The sequence below is a fragment of the Mus pahari genome, chromosome 12 (genome assembly GCF_900095145.1).
Source record: "Mus pahari chromosome 12, PAHARI_EIJ_v1.1, whole genome shotgun sequence".
Lineage (NCBI taxonomy): Eukaryota > Metazoa > Chordata > Mammalia > Rodentia > Muridae > Mus > Mus pahari.
In genome coordinates, this window is record NC_034601.1 from 7,070,045 (window position 1) to 7,077,563 (window position 7,519).

The 7,519-nt window shown below is 48.0% G+C and overlaps 1 protein-coding gene across 1 annotated transcript in view; it reads right to left on the reverse strand.

Annotated features, from left to right (window-relative positions):
• The window catches only part of Litaf (lipopolysaccharide induced TNF factor), a 46,541-nt gene extending 39,314 nt beyond the window's left edge, over positions 1–7,227 (reverse strand). Inside the window, exon 1 of the mRNA XM_029544715.1 lies at positions 7,129–7,227. The gene's annotated coding sequence lies outside the window, so the exon portion shown is untranslated. The remainder of the gene's footprint in view (positions 1–7,128) is intronic.
• Positions 7,228–7,519: the final 292 nt, after the last annotated feature.

A 7,519-nucleotide genomic window follows, 5' to 3' on the forward strand; every position in this document is an offset into this window, starting at 1 on the left:
TGTGTGTGTGTATTTGTGTGTGTGTGTGTGTGTGTGTTTTGCTTGTTTGTCTGTGTGTGTGTGCACACGTGTGAGCGTAGAAGCCAGAAATTGACTGGGAGTGAAGAACAATCAAAGAAGACACCTGATCTTTTGAGACAGGTCTCTCAGAAACCCTGGAGCTGCTGCTTCAGCTCGGGTGGGTGGCCACCTGTCCCTCCCTCCCTCTGTGGTTGGACATCCACATGCCAGTTCTCATGGTCCAACAGCAGGCACTTACCATTAGACCACGTCCCCCCAGCCTCTTAATTCTTTAAAAATCTAACTAAGGGGTTTAGACAAGAGGAGAGCAAGCAGGAAAGAGCAGGCACAAGCCCCCACCTCAGAAGTGCACTTAAAAAAAAATTATTTATTTATTTATTTTATGTGAGTACACTGTAGCTGTCTTCAGACACACCAGAAGAAGGTGTCAGATCCCATTACAGATGGCCATGAGCCACCATGTGGTTGCTGGGAATTGAACTCAGGACCTCTGGAAGAGCAGTCAGTGCTCTTAACTGCTGAGCCATCTTTCCAGCCCCCAGAAGTGTGCTTTATTAAAAGACAGAAACCTTTCTGAGTTCGAGGCCAGCCTGGTCTATGGAGTGAGTTCCAGGACAGCCAGGGCTATACAGAGAAACCCTGTCTCAAAAAAAAAAAAAACAAAAAACCAAAAGACAGAAACTTGAAATCATGACTGCCATCATCAGGCCTTGATGCAGGAGAGCCTTAGAAAAGGACAATACATCATATCAGCAATGATGATTGTGGAAGGGCACAAGGACAAGCTTTCCTTTAGAACCTGGAGAAGAGTGTCATGGAGGGAGAACTTTCAACAAAGAGGATGAATGGCAATCCTGTGCTGGTTTGACTAAGAATGGCCCCCATGGGTTCATATACTTGAATGCTTAGTCACTAAGACCTGAGACTTTGAAAGGGATTAGGAGGTGTGGCCTTGCTGGGGAAGTCATTGGGGGTGGGCTTTGAAGTTTCAGAGGCCATGCTTCCACCATGCTGATAATGGACTAAACCTCTGAAAGTGTAAGCAAGCCCCAGTTAAATGCTTTCTTTCACAAGAGCAGCCTTGGTCATGGTGTCTCTTCACAGAAATAAAACAGTGACTAAGACATTCCTAAATAAAAGACATTTGGGACCCTTATATCTTTGCATAGGCCTTCTGACAGGAAGCCTGAGGAACCTAGTTAGGACCATAAACTAGGGGTTACAAAGCCACATAGTGTTGCGGTGAGTTTTGCTACACCATTTTGGCTCCTGGCAGATCATACTCCTGTACCCGCCTAGGAGCTGTCTTTGGATCTGAGAATGAAAGACACACACACACACACACACACACACACACACACACACACTAGCTTATTATTAAATGCCTTGGCTACCTCAAAGACTGGCATTCCTTAGCCTTCCCCTGCTACCCAAGACCAGTGGCCACTTACCCAAAGTCACACATGGCTGGTTGGCTTTATCTCCTGTCACTCCTGCGACCCATCCTTTGACCCTAAGCCATGGGGATTCTAATTCTATTCCCTTCCTCTCTGTGTCCTACCCACACAACTCTAAGTGTCCCACTCCATGCCCATCCATTGGCCGTTGACATCTTTATTGAGCGATCCAAAACCAACTGGGGACAAGGACCTTCAGCATCTGGACACGCAGATTCTCAATGGAATCAAAGTATTAGAACCAATCACCAACAACATAGCATGACTTAACTCTCTTTCTGGCCTGTGGAATTGGGGGACACGGACTGGTTCCTTCAGAATGTGGGATCTGGCCATTTAGAGTGACCAGTCTTAACAGAGCGGGCCCGTGATCCAACATGCTACAGCAAGAGAGGCCAAAAGACGGCGTGTTCCAGCACCCTGAGATTCCCATGGATGAGAAAGAAAGCCATCTTCTCTGGGCCTGCAGTGGCAGGCAGTGGACAGACACTGATCCCTGACAGAATGCAGAACAATTCTGTTTCACCCTTTTTTTTTTTTGTTTTAAATAAAAATTACATAATACACATCTGGGAGGGGGAAGTACACAGAAACATCTGGAAAAAGTTCTCAAACTTTCTCAAGAATAAAGGGCACAATAAATAGTTGTATCCGTGTAATATAATCAAAGACTTTTTTTTTGTATTTTCTGATGTTTTATAAGCAAACATAAATTGTTTGTCTAAACATAACAAAAATAGGGCTGATGAGAGGGCTCAGGGGATAAAGGTGCTTGCTGCCAAGCCTGACAATGTGAGTTCCGTTCCAGCACTCAAGCGGCAGGGCGACTTTTGAGGTCAGCCTGGTCAACATAGCAAGTTTCAGGCTAACCAGGGTGACATAGTAAGACTGTTTCCAAAAATGAAACACAGCTGCCGGTAAGAACCTACACAGTGATCGTGGGTGACCCACAGCACCGAAGCCTGAGAGGTAATGTTTCCATAACACCCTTCAGGCTCCAAACATGAGCATCAGGAAAGCCAGAATACAAAACAAAAACCTACCAGAGAAAGGGATACAGGATTAGCCAGACGGCACTTATTCCAAACCTAACTGACACCCTGAATTCAATGCCCGGGACCTACACAGTCGGAGAAGAGAAACAACTGCTGAGAGTGGCCTGCGCACATGCGCACACATGAGAGGGATGGGTCTAGAGAAGGAAAGAGAATGAGAATGAATAAAAAAATGTTTTGTAATAGCCTGGGGGCTGGAGAAGTGGTTCCGTTGTAAAAAGAATTTGCTGCTCTTCCAGAGAATCCAAGTTCAGGTCCCAGCATCCCTGTCAGAGAGCTCCGGGGATCTGACGCCCTCTTTTGTTCTCCACAGGTACCTACATGCGTGTGGGAACACAAACAGACACTAAAATAAAATAAAATAAAACCTGTCATGCTGGTGCACTTGGGAGACAGAGGCAGGAGGAGGAGAAGCTCAGTCTCCACCACATAGAACTGTGAGGCTAGCCTGGGCTACATGAGCGCCTGCTCAAATTACCCAAAACAACAACAGGGCCGTTGCGGTAAGAAGACGTTGGTGATCGCTTACTTGAAAGGGGAAAAAAAATAGCCGTTGTGGGGCAGCCTGACAGGGGACCTAGGAGGAGACAGAAACTTCAGAGCCGTGCCTCAAATAAAGGGGACCTCTAAGTTTTCTGGGGTTGGTGGAAAATTCCACATCATGTGATTTAGCACAACAAAATCTGCCTGACAGGAAACCTTCAAGGGAGGGGCTGAGGGACCACAGCAAGAAGACGTTGTAATACTTCAGGGACACATGGCTTGATTTCTAGGAGAGGGAGAGGGGCAGCTAGAGGGGTCCACAATCTAACATATTGAACCCCACCCACCCTGTTCCTCTCTGCGGTGAATGAAGAGTTTATTCTCCTTTCTCAACCACACATAGTCTTTATCATAGACAAAGAGGGTTGAGCCCATTGCACAAAAACCAGAAAAGCCTCAGACCCATCCCGCATCAGCAAGATATTAGATGATAACCTTTTCTTCCTCCCTTGCACCCTCCTTCCTTCTCTCTCTCTCTCTGCCTCCCTCCCTCTCTCCCTCCTTCCAACCTAGAGGTCAGACCAAGCCTCAGCAGCTCTCCCCCCTCTCTCTGGGACACAGAATTGATTAAAAATTAAAAAAAAAAAACAAAAAACAAAAAAACAAAAAACACAGGATGCAAGCTGGGCAAGGATGCGCATACAAAGGTCCTGCTGTGTGGGAGGAAGAGGCAGATGGATCTCTAAGAGTCAAGGACAGCCAGGACTACAACACAGAAAAACCCTGTCTCAAAAAACAAAAACAGGGGCTAGAGAGACAGCTCAGAGGTTAAGAGCACCAACTGCTCTTCCAAAGTTCAAATCCCAGCAACCACATGGTGGCTTACAATCATCCGTAATGAGATCTGGCAACCTTTTCTGGAGTGTCTGAAGACAGCTACAGTGTAGTTACATATAATGAATAAATAAATCTGAAGACAGCTACAGTGTACCTACATATAATGAATAAATAAATCTGAAGACAGCTACAGTGTACCTACATATAATGAATAAATAAATCTTAAAAAAAAAAAAAAAGACTCCAGGGCATGAAGGGCTGGACTTCTCCAAAGTGGCCTTGTGTGAGACCCGGAGAATTCCTTTCACCTCCCCTGTCTGGACACTTTTAAAAAACAACAAACAAACAAGGAAACAAACATAGGGTGTTGTGACCTTGTGGCCACAGATTTATGGTCCCACCTATTGCCTGCCTCACTGTCATACGTATGGCATGTAGGCCAGTCTAGACCACACGGTGTGGTGTGAACCTTGGCAACTCCTCTGCAACCATGTAAATCAGAACCCTCATTGTTCTCTGGATTTGAGTAGAAAGTGCCCTCGCTCCTCCAGCAGATCTCATCCATTCAGGATGAGGTACTGTCCTAATGAAGCGTCTCTTTAGACCTGAAACCCTGCTCTGCCCATTCTAGGCTCTACATCCTAAATGCCTTCCGAAGGGCGGGCATGCCAGCTCCTTTCCAGGAACTGCAACTTTCTTCTAAGCAGAGGAGAGCTGAAGCATTCAGATCAACGAGAGAAGAAGAAGGAGAAGGAGAGAGCCACAAGCCTTGGTCAGTAGGAGACCCCTGATACTCAAGAGCAAAACCCCAAATTGGGGAAAAGCCTGGAGCAACCTTCCTCCAGTGGCAGGGCTCTGAGCATAGAACAGTAAGCCTCGGGACGGAGACTCGGCACTTCCTCTAACTAGCACATGCAACTGTGGCTTTGAGTGACACACCTTGAGTTTTCAGGACCTGGAGCTATAAGCTCTGGCTTTGAAAGCCCAGCAGGAAGCCTGTGACACTGAAGAGGTTAGGGAAGCTCTATGGTTACAAGGGAGAACCTACAGGGAGAGACCCTGTGCCGTCTCTGCTCTTGTTGCAGACAGGGCTTGGAGCTAGAAGGAAGCAGTGGCACCCAGGGATCCTGGCCTGGCCGCAGAGTTATGGGCTTGCCTCTGTTTCTATTTTTAAAAACAGAAGGAAAAGAAAAACATACCCAAATCACACACAGGATACAGCATGAGCCTCTAACAGAAGAGGAAGAGAAATTAGGGAGGAGGGGAGCGGGAAGGGAAAGAGGTATGAGCTCATCTCCTTTTGGCAACCCACCTTTATACAGATGAGAGGGGAAAGGTCCAGAGAAGTCAAGCATCACACCTGGGACACGAAACAAGGAGGTGGCTGTGGATATGGCTTGAGCCAGGTGGGGTGAGATGATTCTTCAGATTCTATCCCCCTCCCCCTCCCCCTCCCTGCCTCTCCTCTGCCCCACTTCACTGCTGATGCATCTTGAGCCCTATACACTACTATGTCAGGGACAAGGGTGAGAGGAACAGCAAATGTCTTTGTCCTAGTTTCTACAGCTGTCATAAACCCACGACCAAAAGCAACTTAAGGAGGAAGGGTTTCTTCCATCTTCTGCCTTCCAGTCCCCTCAGGAAGAGAAGTCAAGGCAGGAACACAAGGCAGGAACCTGGAGGCAGGAACTGAAGCAAAGGCCATGGAGGGTCATTGCTTACTGGCTTGCTTTTGTAGCTTGCTCAGCCTGCTTTCCTGTACAACCCAGGACCACCTGCCCAGGGACAGCACTGCTGGGCCCCCCCACATCAAATATCAATGAAGAAAACACCCCACAGGCTTACCCGCAGGGTCAATGTGGTGGAGCCATTTTCCCCACTGAGGGTGTTGTGCCAAGGAAATGTTAGTGATTCCCCCAAAACACACACAGGAGCCAACCTGATGCAACTCCCAGCAGGGTCTTTGTTCTATTCAAGCTAGTTCGAGCCCCCCAATGCACCACCGTCACGCAGGATGGTTTTGGTGGTGGTGAAGCCCTGAATGTCTATCAGGGCAAGGCTTTATAGTAAGCAGCAAGCAGGGAGTACATGTGCAAGCATCTCATTGGAAAGCTCCTGCGGCCTGTAACACAATTGGCTGGTCCTGGAAGTCATAAACTTAATTTCTGCTCCCCTCTGCGTTGGTGGTCGTTAGGCAAGGGGTAACCTGGGGTACAGGTTTGCTGGGGGAATAACCTAGAGACACTGGTCTGGTTGAGGGTGCAACCTGGAAACTCTGGTCTTGTTGGGGATCAGCCTAGAGCCTGGAGCTAGGCTGGGCTTTTGTGGGGGGGGGGGCAACTTGGAAACTGATGCTAGGTACCAGCCTGTTAGTTTACGTGAGTTCAAACTTAGGTCAGGTTCTCTGAAATGGGAATCTGAACTTAAAAGCTCTGGCATCTCAAGAGTCTGTCTTTTCAGATGACTCTGGCTTGTGTCAAGATTGACTGAAAGCCAACACAATGTCTAACTAACCTATGTAGGAGTTCTGATATTCTGGTTTGAATTAGGGAAGGAAGATCCCAAATCAATACCAAAGGCAGGCTGGGGTACAGCTCAGCAGGAATCACTTGCCTTACACTTGTAAGGCCTGGCTTGCACCCCCAACAGAGCAAAAAAAAAAAAAAAACGTAAGCAACTAAACAGGGCTGTGTGACCTTAGGGTCATCAGCTGGTTCCTCCTGTAGCTTCCAGGAACCACCCATCCCCTAGTCCAGCTGAACTTCAGTCTGCAAGGGGAGCAAGCTTGGGGTGGGGGAGGGGTGAAGCATGACTCAGAACCATGTTTATTTCATAAACAGTCACACGGTCCACCACACCACACTGCTGTCTCAATAACCCTACAAGGGAAATGACTCTCCTTTACAGATTTAGATTTAGCAGTTGAAGGTCAAAGAGGTTAGGCAAATGGTCAAGGGTCATACAGTTACTCCATGTTAGTAATAGGACTTAAACCCAGGCTGCCTGACTCCCAATTTACACTCAGCCACCAGCTTTCGGAAGGCTCATTTATCTGAGCTTTCTAGGCAGTTCAGACCTTTGACTGTTGGAGCATGTGACCGCAGGACCTTTCCCTGCAATGCTATCTCACCTATAGTCCCAACCAACAGAACAGAAGGAAGCAGTTTGGCATACGGGAGCCAAGCACTCGCTAGCTCAGCTCCATTGCTCTATAGCTGAGGCCCAGAATGGGTCCCGTTGCTGAGCTCAATAGCAGGCAGGAGTTGAGAGCATACCTCAGCACGCTTGGGTCTCCATGGACTCAGTCTCTCCAGGACACCTCCAAGTCAGGATTACAGAGGGGCATGCATCCTAGGGCTGTCCCTGCGGTGTACCTGGCTTGGCCATGTCACATTGTGCTTCTTGGAATTTGCCCCTAAGTGCCAATGTTTGCCCATTAACTCAGGGGCACCTGCAATAGGAGGTTCAAGGCCACTTTCTATTTCAGAAGCCTAGAGAAGCTCAGGTGGGGACAGGCCATGGAAAGCCTGAGATTGCCTCGCCTCCTGGGGCAGGGTGTGGCGCCTGTGGACTTAGGAAGTGATCCTAGAAGGAAGAGTAGGGGGCATGGAAGATGGTCTCCAGCTCTCACTCATGTCAGTCTCCCTGTGGGTCAATTTCTCAACC